This window comes from Macrotis lagotis, chromosome 7 (genome assembly GCF_037893015.1).
Source record: "Macrotis lagotis isolate mMagLag1 chromosome 7, bilby.v1.9.chrom.fasta, whole genome shotgun sequence".
In the NCBI taxonomy this organism is placed as follows: Eukaryota; Metazoa; Chordata; class Mammalia; order Peramelemorphia; family Peramelidae; genus Macrotis; species Macrotis lagotis.
The window spans coordinates 26,795,999-26,817,226 of NC_133664.1; the positions used below are offsets into that span (position 1 = coordinate 26,795,999).

The 21,228-nt window shown below is 37.3% G+C and overlaps 1 pseudogene; it reads left to right on the forward strand.

Annotated features, from left to right (window-relative positions):
- LOC141494009 (serine/threonine-protein kinase Nek10-like) overlaps positions 1 to 20,964 on the forward strand; it is a 244,377-nt pseudogene extending 223,413 nt beyond the window's left edge.
- The last annotated feature ends 264 nt before the right edge of the window (positions 20,965 to 21,228 follow it).

The following is a 21,228-nucleotide window of genomic DNA, read 5'->3' on the forward strand; positions in this document are numbered from 1 at the left end:
CCAACTATCTCTTTAATTTCCTCCTCATTGGTGGTTAGTTCACCCTTTTCATTTTTGACACTGGTAATTTGGATATCTTTTATTTTTTATTTTTTAAAATCTGATTAACCAGTGGTTTCTTTATTTTATTTAATTTTTCATAAAAGCAACACTTAGTTTTATTTATGAGATCAATAGTTTTCTTGCTTTCAATTTTATTAATTTTTCCCTTGATTTTCAGAATTTCTAATTTGGTATTTAATTGATTATCTTTAATTCATTCTTTTTCTAGATGTTTTAGTTGCATACCCAATTCATTGACCTCCTCTTTCTCTATTTTATACACATAAGCATTTAGAGATATAGTTTCTCCTCAAAACTGCGTTGGCTGCATCCCATAAATTTTGATATGTCTCACTAGTATCATTTTCTTGGATATAATTATTGATCATTTCTATTATTTGCTGCTTGATCCATCCATTGTTAAAATGAAGTTACTTAATTTCCAATTAGTTTTTGGCTTTTTTTTTCATGACCCTTTATTACATGTATTTTTTAATTGCATCATGGCTTGAGAAGTGTGTATTTTATTATTTCTGCCTTTCTGAATTTGATTAAAAGGGTTTTTTTTGCTCTAGTACATGGTCAGTTTTGATATAGGTGCTATGCACTCACTGCCAAGAATAACATATATTATTTTCTATCCCCATTAAGTTTTTTCCAGAAGTCTATCATAGTTAAGGTTTCTAAGATTTCATTCACCTTCTTAACTTCCTTCTTCTTTATTTTGTGTTTAGATTTATCTAGTTCTGAGAGAAAGAGTTTAAGTTCCCCCATTATTAAAGTTTTATTGTCTATGTCTCTTTGTAATTCATTCAGCTTTTCCTCTAGGAATCTGGATGCTATACCACTATGTGCATACATGATTAGTAATGATATAGCTTCATTCCTAATGGTGACTTTTAAGGAAATATAGTTTCCTTCCTTGTCCTTTTTCATGAGATCAATTTTTGCTTTAACTTTTTCTGAGATCAGGATCATGACTCCTGTTTTTTTTTTTACTTGAGCATAATATATTTTGCTCTAACCTTTTACCTTTACCCTATCTATATATCTCTACTTCAGATGTATTTCTTGTAAGCAACATATTGTAGGATTCTGGTTTTTTATCCATTCTACCATCCACTTCTGTTTTATGGGACAGTTCATCCCATTCACATTTACAGTTAATATTACTAATTCAGTATTTTCCTCCATGCTTTCTCCATTTATATTTTTCTCTTTCTTTTCCTTTTATTCCTCCTGTTCAAAATTTTACTCCCTTTCCTCTTTGACTTTTCTTTCAACATTTAACTTTCAGTTTATTTTCACTTATACCTTAGCCTTCCCTTTCATTGGTCCTTTCTTCCCTGTGGATTAGACTAAATTTATAAACCCTAGTGGGAATGTATCTTATTCCCTCTCTGGGCCAAATCTATTTAATAGGATTTACTCAGAGTTCACCCTCCTCTTTCTTTCCCTCTCAAATTATCAGTCATTGCACCTGGATTATTTATTGCTCTAATGCTATTAAGCAGGTATTATCAATCACTGAGTATTTGATTGCTTAAAAAGTTCATATTGTTGGGGAGACTAGATGGCACAGTGGATAGAGCACCAGCACCAACCCTGGAGTCAGGAGTACCTGGGTTCAAATCCAGTCTCAGACACTTAATAATTACCTAGCTGTGTGGCCTTAGGCAAGCCACTTAACCCCATTTGCCTTGCAAAAAAAGAAAGTTCATATTGTTGTCAAAGTATCATCACAGATTGATTGCTTGATTGCTTGCTGAGCAGAATTGTCTCAATTGCATCAAATTATAATTATAATCACTTTTTACCTTACCCTCTTTCTAAGTATCCTCCAAAGATACTCAATCCTGCTCCTGAGCCAAGGTATTATCCAAAACCAAATCATTTCTTGAAGTATTTGTGTCCCTCCTTTCCAGGTCTATTTACTCTCACACTTTACCCCTCCTTCCCCCCCCCCACCCCGGGGTCCTTAACCCCTTGTTAAGGAAAGCAGGGCCTATTTTTCTCTTACACTTTACTCTCCCCTCCCCTTCTAGGATATTTAAACCTCTTGCTAATTAACTGCCAGAATCTTAAACTTCTCTAATTTGGGGGAGGCTTTAGAGGTCTCACCTAAGAACTTTATAAATGATGTTAAGTTACAGAGACACTTTCTCAGGACTGCCCAGCTTATGACACCCTCATCAGAGTAAGTGCTAAGCTTGATCAGCACAGCAGAATTAAAGTGGATCAAAGGATAATGAGAAATTTAAAGTTAACACCCCTGCTTTTCATCAGGGCTTTTGGTCTGGAACATAGCGGTGTCATCTTGGACCTCTTCAATTGTGTAATAAGACTCAACCCATATCTTTTAGGTTCATTCTCTTCAATTATATTCTACTCTTTAATTATCCTGAGAAGTAAAGTTCTAATGAATTAAAATTGTTATATCTTCCCTTTTTCAGGTTATATACAATTTGATGATCTTGAGCAACATTTGTTTTTATTTGTTTTGCTTTTCCTTCCCCTTTTCATTTACATTTTTATGCAACTCTTGAGCCCTGTATTTGACCATTGAATTCTACATTCAATTCTGGTCTTTGTGTCAGGAAATTCTGGAAATTATCTATTTCATTGAACATCCATCTTTGCCCTGACAATATATGGTGAATTTTGCAGGGTAATACATTCTGGGTTATAATCCCAGGTCTTTTGCTCTCTGATACATTGTATTCCAGGTCTTCTGATCCTTCATTGTGGGGCTACTAGGTCCTATGGTAGTCTGATTGTGTTTCCTTTGTATTTGCATTCTTTTTTTTTTTTTTTGCTGCTTGCAATACTCTCTCCTTGAGAGGTCTGAAATATGGCTATTACAGTCCTTGTTGTTTTTATCCTGGGTGTGGCTATATTGTGTTCTTGTTCTAGCATATTTTGACAGTTTTCCCTTATAATTTCCTACATAATGTTTTCCATGTTGTTTTTTGATCTAGGCTTTCTATAAGTCCAATGATTTATAGATTGTCTTTCCTGGACCTATTTTCCAGGTCATTTGTTTTCCCTAAAAGTTATTTTACATTTTCTTCTATTTTTTCGGCCTTTTTATTTTGTTTGTTGGAATCTTATAATCTCTTAGATCCATTGGTTTCTATTTGTTCAATTCTAATTTTTAGGGTTTTATTTTCTTCAATTACCTTTTGTGTTTCTTTTTTTAAAGGTTTGAATTCTCTCGTCAATTTTCATAATTTTCCTGCGTGATTCTCATTTCCTTTTCCCATTTTTCTACTTTCTTTCTTATTTAGTTTTTAAACTCTTTTTTAAAAATTCTTCAATGACCTTATGTATTTAACTCGAATTTATAGACTGCTTCGACATTTCCCCTGTGAGTGATTTTTCACTGATTTCTTCTTCACACTTGGGGTTGCTTGCATCTTTGTCTGTAGTTTTCAATATTGAGAGCTCTTTTAGTTTTTCTGCTAATCTTTGTTGTTTTAACTCTGCCCCTGGGGTATAAGTAGTATAGATCCAAGCTTTTAAAATTTTTTTTCTGGGTCTAATGTCTGATACATGGTTTGTCCCTGGCCAAGATGTTGCCTATGCAGTCCAGACATTGCCTTTGCAGATGTTTTTTTCCTCTTTTATGTACAGATTCTGACTTAGCAGTGGATTGTTCACAATCCAGTCCTGTCTTTTATCCTGGTGTTCTTAGGGTTCAGACTTTGGCATTGGGATCCTCCCTGCAGGCTATCTAACTTCCAGTACCTCTGCTCTTTTTCTTGGTGTGATCTGTAGCTTAAATATCAGAGTAGAGGTTTCATTTATCTTTGGTAGGGAAAAGCTCCAAAAGCATGTCAGCTTCATGCTGCCATCTTGGCTCCCAACACAGTATTTTCCTAAAGAATGAATAGGAGGAAAATGATGTTTTCAGTACAGTGATGGAGACAGAAGCTAGGTTCAAAGAACTAGTCATTACAACATAGAGGAGGAAGCATATTTATCTCTTTTTAGGAGCAATATATATATGTATTTATTGGCATTGATGAAATAGGGGAAGTGGTGTGATGTCCAGGGTATGGGATTTTTCGTTTTTTTGGTACAGGAAAGTTGATATGAGGGGTCCTATTTTAGTAATGTTGATGTTTTCATTTATTTCCCATTATATTGTGGCATCTAAGTCTTTGTTTTTCCTTTGATGGGGTTACAACCCTAAATATCTTTTCTATAGAGATCTGGAGCTGACAGCTTTAGAGAAAATCAGGGCCATCCGATGATGACTATACTATGTACCCTACTCCACCTGTTCTGATGGAGAGGTGATCCTCCTCCTTTATTACACTAGCTCCTTTGTCATCTTACAGTAGTACTTGCAACCAAATCAAGGGCATTGGTTAAAAATTCTGGTTTTACTCCTCGTTTCCTGTGTCATTCTGACCTAGTTTTCTCACACTGAAGCATAATTTTTATACTGATAAAGATCATGGAACTATACTGGAAGGGAGCTCAGAGACAACCACACTTAATTGCTTAAGATCCATATTCTGCATCCTGTTTTATGGTTTTAATACTTCTTGACCCTTATCATTCTATCTCCCAGGAAACTCATAATACCACTTTGTGCCATTGACAATGGGGCTTTGTATATAAATTAGTTTGGAGTGGACTTAGTCAAGATCCATTTGGATATATATGGAAATTGATGAATAAGCATTTATTAAGTCCTGTCCTTAGTTTTGGGGACACAAAGACTAAAATGAAAAAAATGTCAACCTTCCTGGATCTGACTTTCAACTGCAAGAGAATAAATACAAGTAATTTTTTGGCAGGAAGACACTAGGATGAGTAAAGGTTTCATGGAAGGAGTGACATTTGATAAGAGCTTTGAAAGAAATTAGGAATTCTGAGAGACAAAGGTGAATGAAGATCATTCTAAGAATGGTGCTAGGTTAGTTCAAACACATGGAGATAAGAGAAAGAATGTTATATTTGAGGACTATCAAGGGATAATATGTTTGACTATGGCAAATGGAATCATAGAGTTAAGAAAAATGAAAAGTTAGAGGCAAATCAAATCAGTCTTTGAGATAAACTTTATTTCTAAATATGTGTTTATATACATACACACATTATATACAAGAATGCATATATTACATAATATATATGATATGTATATGTGTTTTCCTATATATGCATATATAGACAATAATATATAGAATAGATATAGAAAGTATATAGATATATGAATGCCTATATACATATATATATGTGCATTTGTTTATGTGTCCTATTTGAGGACTGCAGCATGAAAAATTATATAAATAGTCATCTTCTGAGAAATAAGTTCAAATTTCAGTGCCAATGCTGTTAAATATCATTACATAGTCGTTCCATCCAAAGGACCTACAGGATTGTTCTGCTGTGGTCTCAATTAGGTCATGATCTTTATTTTCTCATTTTATGTAGTTCCCTGTGGGACTTCACCACAATTTGGAAAGAAGGGTTATTGAGAAATGCAAGAAATCCCTCTTCAGCCAGAAGGGCAATCCTTGTAACTTGAAATCTGAAAATTAAAAAAAAAAAACAATATTATATTATATATATATATATATATATATATATATATATATATATATATATATATATATATATGAAAATAGTAATTCATCTTGGTATTGATTCCAGTGTATCAGGGGCCACCTGTTCCCTTTCCCACAATACCCTCATTGACTCTCTTTATAGAGTTTTTGGGGACCATTTTTCTACATTCCTGTTGGAATGAATAAAAGCAATAGTTTTAATTCTTTCCTTGATTTCTTCCATCTTTCTGAGAAAGTATTTTCATATTCCTTTCAGATTATGGTGATAAAGTAAATCTGAAGAGTTAAATTGCAATTTTATGTGAGTATAATATCAAAACAACCTTACTTCTTTAGTTCTAAGATTCAGGTACTTCACTAGTTTATGATTCAGAGGACCAGTGCTGGCAGCTTTCTGACAGAGAACAAGTCATTTTCCAGCTTGGTAGCCCAGTGTTCTCATTTATCAGATGAGGTCCTCTCCTGTTCTGAGATTGGATGATTTGTAGCATCTGTGTGAGGAGGCCATGTCTTTGTGTTGTAGATAGAGAAACTGAAGCACAGAGGAGCTTTGGAAGGACCCAGAAAAGCAAAGCAGAGGTCAGGACCTACTAGTGACAGGGATTTGCCCCTCCTTTTCTAGGATATCATTTTGGGGAAGCAACACCAGGCTCCCCATTCTCAGATCCAAGTCCCATGCAGTGCAGTGAGTCCATTCAGAGAAAGAATAATAATAATGAATACACTAATAGAAACAGTAGTAATAATCTAGGAACAATTTATTTACAGCATTAAGGTTTGCAAAGCATCCTTCAGAGGCTGATCCTCTCCACAACTCTGTGAGTTAGTATTAAATATTATCCCCATTTTACAGATGAAAACACTGAAGTGAAGATAGGCTGCCTGCTTTGCACTGGGCACAAAACTAGGAACTATCTGAGACATCTGCCATGTCTTCCTCACTCTGAGGAGTCCAGTGCTCTTTCCATCTTGTCTATGCCCCCACCCCCAGCTTGTTCCTTTCATGATTACTGGCAATAATATTAGCAATAATATTGTTTATGAAACACTTTTCACATATTATCTCACTTGAGCCTCACACCATCCCTGTGAGGTGGATGTTACAAGTTACAGCTCCCCATTAGATAGCTGAATAAAGTATGGTTCAAGGTGGTCAAGACCAATATCGTTCCTCTAAGCTTTTGGTGCACCCTCCCAACTGGATCAGTTAGCTTTTCCTTGCCTTGTTTCTTGTTCCCCTTCACAAACTCAGTGTGTAAGTGGGCTGCTGTTCTTTATAAGGGAAATAGGATAGACTCTTTGATTAAAAAAGGAATGGAAATGGAATGTTTTTGTCTTTGTCTCCCTTCACTGGCAGTCCTATGAAAGGGGAAGGGTGTAAGAATGTAGACAGCTGCAGATAAACAAAACATCAAACCACCTCAGCAGAGATCAGAGAGCTCCTGCCTCTTTCATGGTCTGGATTGGGAAGCAGAGTATAGAAACCCAGCCACAGGAGATCAAAACTGAAGGGAAGGAGTTTGCAGCTATTTACTTGGCACTATTTATATTATGCAGTAGAAATACACACCAAATATATTTTAAACTGTCAGAAGCCCAAATCTCCTGAGGAAAGAATATATTTTGCTAAAATCTCATCATTATTAAAATGATATACAGTAAAATATCTGGCTAACAGTATACAAATCCTGTTTTTGTATGATGAAAGGGAATGTTGCTCCAATCTTTCTGATAGTCAGATTGGGACAGCAATGCTCTGGAATACCAGAACTTTGCCTCACTTGAAAATATTCATCCACTTTCCTTTCAGGATGGTTGGATTTGTTTTTCATAGGCTATTAATTAAATATTATCTTTCTCTCTTCACCTGATCTGCTAGCGACCAAGAAAATCACTCAGGTCTCCTTTGGGAACCTTTCTTTTCACCAGTTTATCTGTGTCCCCCTCCATTAGAGATCCCTATTTATTCCATTGATCCATAAAATTTCATTAAACAGGAGACTATAAAGAAAAGTGGAGTAACATGAGGGAGTCCCATTTAGAGGTGGCCTCATCTATATTAAGAGCTGCCTTTCAAGAATTCTATTGGGTATTCTTTGGAAAACTCTTTGAGGAAAGGGCCTACTTACCCCAGAACACCCCCACACACACATTGTACAGCATGCTATGTAGGACATACAAATGGGATGGCTTGGTGTGGTCATAGAGTAACCTCAAGAATTAATGGAATACCCAATACAAGAGATATTCTACTCTTCAATTAAAGGAGGAAGAAGGAAAACCAGTGACCTAATGTGTAGAAGAAACTTAATGTATGCCACAACCCTCTATGAATTTAACTGATATTAAATTGTAGGGAACAAGAGCTCCATCTACCTCCAATAGTCTTATCTGTTTAGGGAGCATGGCAAAGCTAAGTCCTGTTGTTCTTGACCCCTGGTCCCAAGCATCACACCCATCTGCTTTTTGCCCTCTTATTATCCCTCCACCTTGCAGTCCCAGTCCAATTTGGGTCCTTTAGCCCATTTCACTGGACCCTTCAGAAATTCCACACTATTATTCACAAATTTCCCTATACCCTATTATTTCATCTGCCTTCTTAGTGTAACTGAAATCAATTTCTGTAATGACAGTATTTGTCACCCCTAGAGGCATAAGGCTATTGGGTCAATCCTTGATGATCAGACATTGAAACTTCTAAAAACAGAATTTTCCTTTTGACTAGTGAGATCAAGGGGTTCTTGCTGCCTCCTTTTCACTGAAGTAAAATCTTCTTCATCTGAGACTGTAACTTTTTCCTGTGGTTCTAATCCTTCTAGAAACTCAGATGAATCACAGATCTCAGGGTTGAGAGGGATTTCAGTGACCATCAACTCCAATCTGTTCCCAAGTAGAAATCCCTTCTTTGAGATACCTGAAAAATAGCCATCTAACCCTTGCTCCAAGATCTTCTTTGATGGGAAATTCATTAATCCTTGAGGTGGCCCATTCCATATTTAGATGGGGAAGTTTTGTAGTGAATTTAAATTCACCTTTTTTCCATCCCATTGAATATGGACACAAGTCTAATCTCCTTCATACCTGAGAGTCATTCAGATAAAAAATCAAAGATAACTATCGTATCTTTACACACCAAGTGTTCTCCAGCTGAAATATCTCTAGCTCTATCATTTGATCCTCCATTAATATTGTCTTGAGGCTCCTTCAATGTCCTATTTCCTCTCTTCTACACATTCCTAAACTTGTCTCATATCTCCCTAACAGAGGCACCAAGTGGACTGACCAGGTCAGATTCCAATGGAAGTATCTTGTCACTTCCCTGCTTCTGAATAGTGAGACTCCCAGATTAGTAGAGTTGTTCTCTTGGCTACCATGCCTCAGTGCTGCCCTATGTTAAGTCACTTACATTCCAAAAATTAAACTCCAGTGTAAACAAGTAGATGTTTTTTATATGAACCACTATTATCCAGCCATGACTCTCCTAAGTTGATTTTTTAACTCAAATATACAAATTTTGGTCTCCATGGTTATAGACAATGAATATTTAAAAAGCTGTTGGAAAACAAGAGAAATAGCAGGTGCATCCCATAAACAGAGTTTTCTATTAAAATAAAATGTATTATGTTCTCAAAGTGGTGCAATTCAATTAACAGGAATAGAGGGGAAAAAAGAGAAAAACATTCAGCAAAAACGAGAAGAGAGGATTAATGTAGAGGGACAGAGAAAGCAGAAATACCTATCAAAAATCCTTACATTTCTGCCACCTGTTTTCATTTAAGTGTTGTTCAAGTTCCATCAGAAACTCACATAGGAAATTAGATTCTTCCTAATTTCAATATGAGTTTCTGCTCCAAGATACGGCTTTCTTTTGTGATAAGGTCACCAAGATACGGTAACATGAATTCTGGTTTGAGTAAAGTTGTCATTATTTCCAGTTGCCTTTTGATATTTTTGCTTACCTATAAAATATACTTCCTTTCCTACAATATTATAATTTAAATTATCCCTCAATACTTCAAGGAGTCAGGATTTCATTGGTGTGGTCATTTCTTCATCTGACACAGATAACAACACCTTTTTGACTTAACAGTCAGTTTTTGAGAAGCGCTGTTATCTGAAAAAAAAAAGTCTATTATACTTAGGCCAAGTTCTTGGTTATAGTGGTTAGTTGGATTCTTGCACATCTATCACAGGGTTATTCACAGGGTCATTCCAGCTTCTTAAAATCTTGCTTTCTAGGACCTAGAATCAGAGTAGGTCTTTAATGAAGGCCACTATCATTAACCCACAATTCTCCTTAATACAGGATCATTTAATATCCAAATACAGTACTTTGGTAAAGTAAGTATGGGGCAGCTAAGTGGTGCAGTGGTTAGAGTTCTGGGTCTGACGTCATGAAGATTTATCTTCCTGGGTTCAAATCTAGCTTCAGACACTCACTATGTGATCCTGGCTAAGTCCCTTAATGCTGTTTTCCTTAGTTTCTTCTTGACAAATGATCTGGAGAAGGAGATATTAAATCCAAAAGAGGAGGTACCATGGCAGCCTAGTCTCCTGTACAGTCTGAAATAATTTCTTTGGAGTCCAATTCCACCTTTCAGTTTCTCTGGTTTCCTGCAAATCTCAGTCCAGATTTTTACCTTCTTCTGGGACCTTTCCCATTCCCCTATCTGCTTATGCTTTTTCTCTAAAATTAACTCCCATTTACTAAAGAGAGATTTAGAGCTAGATGGATAGATTGGCCTTATATGTCTGTAGCGCCCCAATAGAAAGTGAACTCCTTGAGGGTAGAGACCATTTTTTGTTTTACTTTATATATCCATCTCTTAACATAACATCTGGTACATCATAAGTGCTTAATAAATATTTGTTGATAAGCCTGCTTTTTGAATACTCACTAGTGTCCATGCCTGCACACTTTCTCCCTCAAGCCCCAAGTCTTCTCTATTCCAGACTAAGCCTCACTAGATCCTTCAGGCAAGGCTTTCTGTGCACGGACTCAAGGACATTGCCTGTCCTGGATGTCCCTGGATATGCTCTGGCTCTTCAGATCCACATAGTATTTAAGATAGATTAGTCCATCAGGAGGACATAAGATGGATTGGATGGCCCAGGATGGTCTTAGGGAGGCCAGAAACATAATGTCTGAGGCATTTGAAGGGATGGAAATATGAGTCTTGATGTCATCTTGGGTGATATGGATAGATGAAACAATCATGAATCAAAGGTAACTCCAAGATGAAGAATTTAGTGTGTGTGTGGGGGGGGCTGTGATTGACACAGACAGAAAGCAAGCAGGGGTAGCAGGAAGTAGTGAATTAGATGGGGCTTGTTTATAACTATATTTCTGTATTTGCAGGTTTAGACTGTAGAGATGCTTAATATATATTTTTATTAAATGAGTATCTTAATGATGTCCCATAGAGTATTTAATATTTAAAAGCTGCCTGTCATTTCCTCCTATTTTACTATTTTATTTGGATACCATCCCATTATGTTGTAGTTGTCACTAATTTCACGTGTCCTTAAATGCCCCTGAAGGCAAATGAATGAATGAGTGAAAAAAGCATTAAAACTTTATCATATGTACGTGCGTGTTCTGGGCTGGAAGCAAAAATGTGAGAAAGTCCCTATTGCCAATGAGCACACATCTCAATGGGAAGAAGAAGAAGGAGGAGGAGGAAGAGAAAAAGACAGAAGGATATGGAGAAGAAAGGAGGAAAGCTAATAAATTTTATATAAGACTTTATATAGGGTTTAGAGGTTTACAACATTCTTGATGCATAGGAAAGGGAATATCCAAGTTTAAAGAAAAAAAAAAGAAATACTCCTTTCTGACCAGAGTACATTTTGGGGCCATTTGAATTCTGGCAGAGGCAGAAGTTATAGGGATGGCCAGTGCCCAGGATATATGAAGGAAGTAATGAGCCTGGAAGTGATGAACTGAAGTCATGCTTTCAGAAGAGAAAGGCCAGGCTTGACTCATGGTGCAGTGTCAGAATGGTCCAACTCACAGCTGCTTTGTGCTGTTAAAAATGGATTAACTTGAAAACTGAAATGACTCCAGTCCCACAGCTGGTTGGCACCAACAGTGAAAAGAGAGGTGAGAAATTGTGAAAAAGAGAGCCAAGAAGATTTACCAATGGAGAAGAGGATGTAGTCACTGCCACTTTCATAAGGGAATCAGTTTGCCTCCTTAGGCCCAAATTCAAAGTAAGAGGAGGCCAGTGCTTCCAGATAAAAATGGTTAATAGCAATTGAAGACTTTTTGTTAAGAAATGTCATTTCGTGGGGCAGCCAGGTGGTACAGTGGAGAGAGCATTGACCCTGGAGTCAGGGGAACCTGAGTTCAAGTCCACCTTAGACACTTAATATATGCTTAGCAATGTGACCTTGGGAAATACACTTAACCCCATTAGCTTGCAAACAAAACATAGAAAGCCCATTTCCCTGATCTGTCTTCAGAGAAAATGACTGGAAGGAAATGTGGGCTGGGTAAATAGTTTTGTTGAATAATTGACATTTATTTCTCTGGCATCTGATAAAACTAATACTTTGGCATTGCATCTCCAGACCATTATATTTCTATCCACTTAAAAATTTTGCATTCATAAAATATAATGTTTTTAGGACTTTTTCCCCCATGACTTGTGACTCATCTAGCTTGCTTTGACTATGATTTAGCAGCCTCCAGTTTCTGATAAGCACCTTTGGAAGGAGGGAGATGTTTTCTTATCTATTCCCAAGATGTTGAAAACCAGAGTTACAGCTCTTTTATACATAAATGCAAAGAAATGAAAAATCCTACGAGTCTCTGGCTTGGAAAAAATTCTTTGACTAAAAAAATTCTTTTATTTTGTTTTTTCAGCTGTCCCACGGATCTCCAGAGTCAATTGAACCCAACTTTTTTTACAGCAGATTGTCATTTATTACTGCACTCATCAGGTGGAAATACCCTATCCCCAAATGACAGCTCAGGTAATGATTTGTGCTAAGTGCAAAGTTTGAAATCTACTTTTCTGCTAGGAAATATGTTATTTCAGTTGGCAGTTTTCAGTAAAGAGAATTTAACTTAGAAGAAAAGAAAACCAATTCTTCACTATCCATGGCAACAAGGAGAATAGGGCAGAAAGAGAGTGGAGTGGGGTAATCACTTCTAGTTGAAACCTGCAGAAAATGACCCACTATTCTTTTAACCCATGAGTTTAATCTTCTTGCCCTACCTTTAATGCTTATTACCTAAGGGACCCCAGGCAAAGCCATTTAGCTCCCATTATTTCCCTTGCAAAATGATAGACTTGGTGCAGATGGCCCCTCAGGTTCTTTCCAGTTCCATGTGTGAGCAATTAGCATCCTGAGTTCCTGGGTCATTTCTTGGTGCTACAAACATAATAGCAAGTTGAGTTGCTTTGATTTGTTTCTCCTCTTTTCCTTGCTCATTGCTCATTCTGTGCTGAAAATAACCAAGAGATGGAGGGAATGGAAGACAAGGAGGGAAGGATGGGGCTGGCAGGCCCAAATCATTGGAGAAGAATTCGGCATACATATACATATACATATACATATACATATACATATACATATACATATACATATACATATACATATACATATACATATATATGTATGCATGTATATATCTCAGTATCCTCCTATCATTGGAAATCATTGGAAATCTTTCAATGGCAGTGCTTTTTGGGCTGGCCAGATGGGCTTGCTCTGGAACCAGGGCCATCTTGTTGGATTTGGAAAGTGCAGGAACTTTTGTTGTGCTCTAGAGAGACATCAAATAAATTGCTCCTGTTCCTCAAGCATCTGATTTTTTTTTCTCTTTTGGGTTTTTCAATAGCTACTGAAGTATTTCCCAGTACTCTTAAAGCCTTGGTCCAAGTTAACTAGTCTGGCCAAGATTCTAAAAACGAGAAGCATGAGGAAGTCCACAGGCCCTCAGGTCAAGATGATGCAAGAACACAACAGCTTTCCTCTCAGAAGCCCATCCATGTTGGCTCTTAAGGCAAATAAAAGGTTTTCAGATCAGAAATGCTCAGAGGAGATAAAGAAAACTATACCTCTATTTTCCAAGAGCTTTCTAGGCTCCCCTTCCAGCAGGAGGTCAAGACCCATTATGCCATGACTGAAACAACCAAGAATAAGACTTAGTTTTTGTCTTTATAAATGGGAAGCACCTTCCAACAGTCATGCTAACTGACTTTGGCTCTCCATTGGGCAATCACACCAAAGGCTCAGCTGCCTTTCATTGCACCCCCTTGATTTCCTCCTAATTTTTTTCCTTCCAAGTATATGCCTCATGTGGGTACCTTATTGGTTATTTGGGTTTTCTGTAACTAAGCAAGGCAGTCCATGATAGTCTGGTTTTGGGAACTAGATTCTAGTTTACTTACTTAGCAGTGGGTAAGGATTCTTTTCTTGCAATACAAATTCCTTCTTCAACTTTTCATCTTAGAATTATGATGGATCTAATAGGAAAAAATAAAAGTATTCATTTTATCATTAAGAAATTATTAAGAACTCAAGCTTAGCCAGATTTCTAATGTTATCTGATATGGTTTAACTATTTCAGGACTTCCTAACAGCTTTGATCTGGAGGAGGGAATAACCTATGAACAGATGCAGGTCAGATTTGTGTGTTGCCTTTGAACAATTATATGATTTTTGGTGTTGACTTTTCATTCAGTGAGTGATGGTTACTGAACTGAATGTCCTTCGTATCGAGACTGTGATTGAAGAAGTCCTCAAAGACAGGGGCTATTACAATTTTACTTCTATCAGGTGAGATCTAGCATTTTCTTCAAAAACAAGAAATAGGAAATGGAATAGTTGAACGATGAATCTGATTTATATCTTCAATTCCAGTTTTCTTTTTTCAGTTTTCATTGAAAATCATTTTTAAAAATACATTGGCCTAAACTTGATAAAACCTTGGATAAAAGAGATTTCTGGCAGCTCTTTGTGTCGTTGCAGCTGCTGTATTCACTATTGAAACAGAAAAATGGTGCTCACTCGATTGCAATTTTGCCTAATTACTCTTCTTCCATTAAAAAAATAATAAATGGAATTGAATAAAAGGTATTTCCAAGCCAGGCATTTTATTAGCAATTTTTTCCCCTCTCATTCCTCTTGAAGGATTGTAAATTCATGATTTAATAAAAAAATAGCATACTTTATTCCTCATTTAGAAATGACACACAAGATAAAAAAGGAACCAGTTTGAAGAGAATTAAGATATGCTGATTGGGGGTGGGAAGGATTGCTATGATAGACAACTATTCTATGAATATAATTAAAAATCTTAACTGTTGAGTTATGGGCTGTGTTCAATTAGAAATATTCTTTGTGAGCTACAAAGATTCTCCTCATTTTATCAATTTTAAATTGGCACTGATAGGTTAGTTTCTTACCTTCAGAGTGTGCTAGAGTCTAAAGTTCATCTAACTCAAGGATCTCAGTTTATTTCATTCCTCATTGTGGGCATGTCATCTCCCTTGTGAAAGAGGGTTCCTTGGGTTCCTTGAGAACACAGACTGTCTTGGAATCCCAATCACTTAGCACAGTGCTTGACCTGATGGCTATACCAGCTTGTCTCAACTTTCGCACTGAATCCACTCCTCATCAAGGTTTAGTGATATTCTTACATGCATAGCTTGTTATGATTTCAATCTTGTTCTTAGGAAGGATATAAACCTGCTCCTTTGGCCATGCTGCCCACCCTTCCAGGTCAACCCCCCCAAAAAAAGAATGAAAGAAAGAAGCCCTTTAGATGATATTTTTAGTCTTTGAAGAGATGGTTAAATTCTTGACTGCTCTTATTTCTTTTCTGCAGAGTTTCCCCCTCATGAATCTCACATATCTATGATTACTCAACTACTATCTTGGTTTGATGATTTATTTCCAAAATACTATTTCTATAAATGTGGATTTGTTATGATTGTTCAGAGAAGGAATGAGTAATTCTTGTTCTCCAAAGATATATTGTTATAAGAAATTACCAACACCACCTACCCACCCACATTCCCTGGAGTGTTGGTTGAATAATTGACTTTTGCTTTCTACTCAGTACAGTCCTGAAATGCATTACTAAATTGTTCCTCTGAGGCTTGATACATGCAGTCTTCCCTTTCTGATACCAACCTTTGTGCCCTTTATTTGAAATACTTCTTGGCCTGAACTTACAGTAGGAAGATAGCAAACTTTTATCTGGGGCCTCTTCTTTTTCTCAAAATTCAGAAAAAAAAAGAGCAAAGTTGAAGGTTGGCTTACAGGGAGCTGTTAATAAAGTTCATTTGTAGGATGCATGTAGTCACTTTTTTTAGCAAGGTTGAAACCTGTTGAATCTATCAAACTAAAAGACATTGTTGTTAGTCCCAACTCTGCCAGGCCTTAGTCAAAGCTGCATCCTCATCAGACCTTTCTTCCCTTTGTTTATACAGAGAATGAGAACTAGACCTCTCTAAGGTTCTTGCCAAATCTTAAGTCCTACAATAATATAACTCTATGGAGATTTCTTAGAGGAGCTTTGTAACTTGTTCAAAAGATGAAATTTATATTTTTTTGCAAATGTGGAGAAATTAAGGCTTTCTCTTTTCAGTTCCATGATTCACAGCTTAAAAAGGCCAAGGTCTCCCTCTATGTCTGTTTCCATCTCCAGTAGTCCTGATCCATATCTGACCATGTGTAGATGGTTCTGGAGGAGAAAGTGAGAATGGTGGCTTAACACAGCCACCAAGCCCTCACTTATATCCACTTGTACATCATGGCTTCATCACTACCACAATGTCAAGGTCCTCTTGGCAAATGAAGGACAAACAATGACAAAATTACAGGTCATCTTACGTGATATTTTTTCCTCTAGAAGAATAGTTTCAGAATCCAATTCTATCTAGTTTTAATCTGTAACACTGATCTAATATATGCATTACTAGAAAAGTCAGCCTAAAGGACTCACTATGCATTTTTCTAATTTCTGGAGTAGAAAAAGAAGAAAATCTCAACTATCAAGGAGCCCTGGGATTCAAAACAATAAAGAACCGGATCTGGATTCAGGAAGACATGAAATCAAATCCAACCTCAGACACTCACTATTAGTCATTTTAACAGTTTCCCTGCTCATTTTCCTTGATTGTCAAATGGACATCCTAACAGACCTACCTTGCAGGGTTGTTGAAAGGGCTTGGCACAGGTATTAGGGATTCAGTAGATGCTTTTCCCTTCCTTTCCTTGGAGCCCACAGTCTAATGGGGGGAAACAGCATTCATACAATGATGTACCACCAGAAAGATCCATGCCAGACACATGTCATGACTTGGAAGCCTGCAGGAGCCTGCAGCTGTCCCTGAGTCTGTGCCTTGGTTGAGATAAGAAGAGAACATTTTCCTCACTATGATAAAGAGATGATAAGATCTCATATAAAGATGATGGATATGACCTGTCAAAATTCTTAGCTAAATGGAATGTGAGATTCAAATAACGGGCTGGACACATACTTGTTTTTATTTGCTCCCAAGCCCCTGTGCTTTTACATTTTCCTCTCCAGTTTTTTTCTGTTAGCTGCAGCTCCTGGGCAAGGTATTTCTTGGGAACTAATCACTGAGAACAATAACCCCTGACTCTGCCTAAAGCCATCAGCTCTTTCCAGGTGGCCATTAATTGCTAGGAAATAGAGCAGGTTCCAATTAGAAATAGCTAATTATCCATAAACAGGGAAAAAAGTCAGCAACCAAAACCTTCAAAATAAGATCAGCTGTCATTCTGATGTTTTCTCTATAAATTCTGGAAGCACCTTGAAGATAGGGAGATCATCTTTAAAATCTTATATATCATTCAGAAATGTATTTCTCCTTACCTTCAGCCTTAGAGAAATATTTCTATCCACTCAGCCAGACCCCTGATCTTTTATCAAAGGGACTGAAGTGAATGAAGAGCATAGCTGGGGTAGGAACACTTGCTGAAAGTTCCATCCTTCTCTGGGTCTGCTCTCTTTACACCCCAGAGAGGACTGCAGTTTTGACTTTCAAAGTCCTTTCCAATTCTACATCTGAACAATCCTAAACTATGGCATTCATTTATAATATCAGATTGGGGAATTAATGTAAATTTTTTTATGAGAGCTCCTAAAGAAATCCCCTAGAAAAGAAATTTGAGAAGTTCCACGCCTTCTGGAAGTTTGCAGATCAAGTCAACTGAGCATCAACTGAATAGACCAAGAGGATGAGGCTGAGACATGAATTTGTTTTTATAAAAGACTATTTTTATTATTGTGCTTGAAAATAACTGTAAACCCAAACTTATTGGAAATCAATAGTTTTCTTGTTTTGATGCAGAGGGACTGGGGAAAGTTTTGCATTCTCTTACCAAATTGGGAAGACTTGGGAGAGGGAAGAGACAGCGAAGAGGAATTTTTTTATACTGCTTTTAATATGCAGCCTGGCTTAGAGGCTACTGTTCTGCTGAGCCTAGAGCCAGGAAGACCCGGGTGGAGATCCTGTTTCTGATGCTCATTAATTATGTGACCTTGGGCAGGTCGTCTAATTTCTTAAGGCTTCAGGCCACTCACTATGGCTCAATTACCTAATCATAAGCAGTTTGAAATTTATGAGAGTGAAGGAAATATTCACATAAGGAAAAAACTCATAGGCCCATTGAGATTTTCCTTAAATAACTAGACAGAATGTACTTTGCCTGCTTCAGGGGGAGGATGTTCCAGAGTGAAAAAAAATTACTTTGGAATAAGAGTGAGAGGTATAAAGAAAGGTACCTTGAACCAAGGCTTAGGGGACCCATCTTCCTGCTGCGTACCTGAAGAAGATCCACAATGAGTACAGGTCTCAACCTCTCCTTTTGCCCTGGGGGAATGCAAGAGACCTACATTCTTTCCAAGTTTCCCTCCAGTTTTAAAAATTACATTGAGACTTGGAGCAGGTGAACCAATATGAGCAGAGAGTCCAGAGTGCAGCATGGGAGGGAATAAGCAAAGTAGGCAGTCAATCAACAATTTATTAAGTGCCTGCTATAGCCAAGGACTATCCTGGGGTTATGAATGCAAAGACAGAAAAATATAATAGCCCCTGTCCTCAGAAAGCTAATGTTAGAATCAACAAGGAGAGAGAAACAGAGATTGAAGAAGAAAGATATATATAGATGTGTGCATGTATATGTACAGAATAAATATCAATTAAATATATGGGCATATTTACATGCACGATTATATATAGGAATATAAATATTGTACACACATCTATATGGTATATACTAGATTTACATGGTTGACTTCTGTGATGAAGGGACAAAAGGCTGTGTTTCATGAGAACTGGATCTAGAGAAAGTTTAGAGAAGAGATGATGTGTGGGACCTGCTAGTCAGCCACTTAATTTAGGAGTTGTATCATCCACAATTCTGAGCACAATTCAAATGCAAGAAATGAAATAATCTCTACTGCCAAGGTGCTTATATTCTAAGGTGGGGGAGGGCAGATAAGAAAGATACATTGGAGTTTATTTGGTTAAATATGGATCAAATAAAGTCAGTTCCCTATCCAAGGTCTTTGGGGAAGAGAAGCACTAGTGACTGGGGGAATCAGACATGAAACCTTTTTCATAGTGGAAGGTGGTGTTTGAGCTGCGTCCATGGGGAGGGAAGAATTTACTTAATGAAGACCTGTCAACAGCCAATGGATTTGAGATGTCTTCCTTAAAGCCAGCAGAACTTAGAGAAGCAGGTGTGGAAGTCACAGAAAAGGCAGAAGAGCTTGTTTTGACAGTGAGAATAGCCCCAGCTTGCAGAAAGCTACCTCAGTTTCCTTTTAACTGAAAGTTACTGAGCAAAGGCCAGATGTCCACTTGTTGGGGGAGATGGAGATTTTCAGTTTGTTTTTGTTACCTGTAGGGTGAAGAGATAGTTCATTCTTATGGCATATAATATGAAGGACCTCAAAGGCCATCAGGTACTGGGAAATATCTAAATTTGCTTTTGAAAGGCACTGGAGTCCTTATTTTTATTTGGGAGATGGTAAACCATTAAACATATATCATCCCTTAATACCTAAGTATTATCCAGTTACCAGATCAAACTTAGTAGGGTCAAAGGGAATAGACTCCAAAGAGATGTGTTTCCATTGGAAAGAGAAATGAGTATCAGGAAGGATCTAGAATATAATGTAGGTGTTGGGGGAGGCTAGACCCACACAGTGAGTGAATCAAGTAGCCAAGAGGTACTCCAAACAAAATTAATTGGTTTCACTATTTTTCCTTTAGGGCCTCTTCCCAAAATTATAGCTCAAATTTTAGGGTATATTAAAGTTTACAATGATGTTTTCATCCAATCCTGAAAAGAGTGTATATTCCCCATTTTAGAGATGAATAGGTGGCAAGAGGTAATTCCAGTGAATCAGCTAGGATACATCAGGGCCAGGACTTGAACCTAGATCTTCTTCCTCTGAAAGTCAGGGTTCTCTGTAAATCTTACTCTGCCACCATCTCCAAATTTTCAACCCCAAACCACTTGGGATATGCATTGATGCTGAACTCCGGTACATCAATATTTAATTATCAATCAATAAGATCTTTGAGAAAATTATTTTTCTCTGTTTTCTCTGTTTTCATTTGCATGGGAATCAGGCAAATTTATGTACAATTAGAGAAGATAATCACTGTAAAATCAAAGACACATGTGAAATTTAAAATATGCACCAGGATTATTTTATGATAGGAAAAGTATTTATTGAGTCTCAGCAAGACACTAGGCAGCTTTTGCCCAGTAGGCATGTGATACAATGCATACTTTCATTTGCCAAAATGACTTGCCCAGCAAGTAAAAATCCATACTTTAAGATCAAATGGCAACTATCTACAAGTCACTTCATCCTGCTTCATTACTTTCAATTTAAGCAAGCAACAGAAACAATAGCTTCTTTTCTGAAAGACCCTTTTAGCTTTTGCATTCAGGAAATGATAGGTCTTTCTCAGAAATTTCCATTGCCATTTTCTGGACCCTGTTTTCTAATGTTCTCCTAATAAGAGTTCCCCTTTAACACTGAACTTCAGAGGTCGAAAAGAACTTTCCTGGGACAATACAAATAGTAATATCTCTAATAAGGTGATGGAGGCTCAGGGAGGTTAAATATTTCTCCTGACCTCCTGGCAATGCCTTTTCATGGCACTGACCTGTCCATCTTCTGATTTCCAGTCCAAGACTGAGCTGAGAGGTAGGGCTGCCTCTCCTAATATCCATAGGAAAATGTGAACTCAGTCATTTCTCACTTAGAGAGACTCTTCATTTTAGGTATCATTTGTATCCATGGGTAACAAAGAACTATCCAAGTAAAAGATGAAAAACCTGTGCTTTGAGTGGACTGGGGTTTGTTTTTTCCCAATGAAGTTAACCTGCCAGGACTTGAGTCATTACCTTGTGATGGCCAAACGGATAAGCTCTGCCTAAAGGGTATTGAAGAGAAGAAGCCAAATGCTGCAATGAATCGAGGATGCCTGCCCAGGGTCTTGATGCCCAGGATATGTGGCTGCCCTTCATGGCATGGTTGTGCCAGTCTCACCAAGCAGCTCTTCAGTCAGAATGCTGCCAGTTTTCTCAGGAGAAC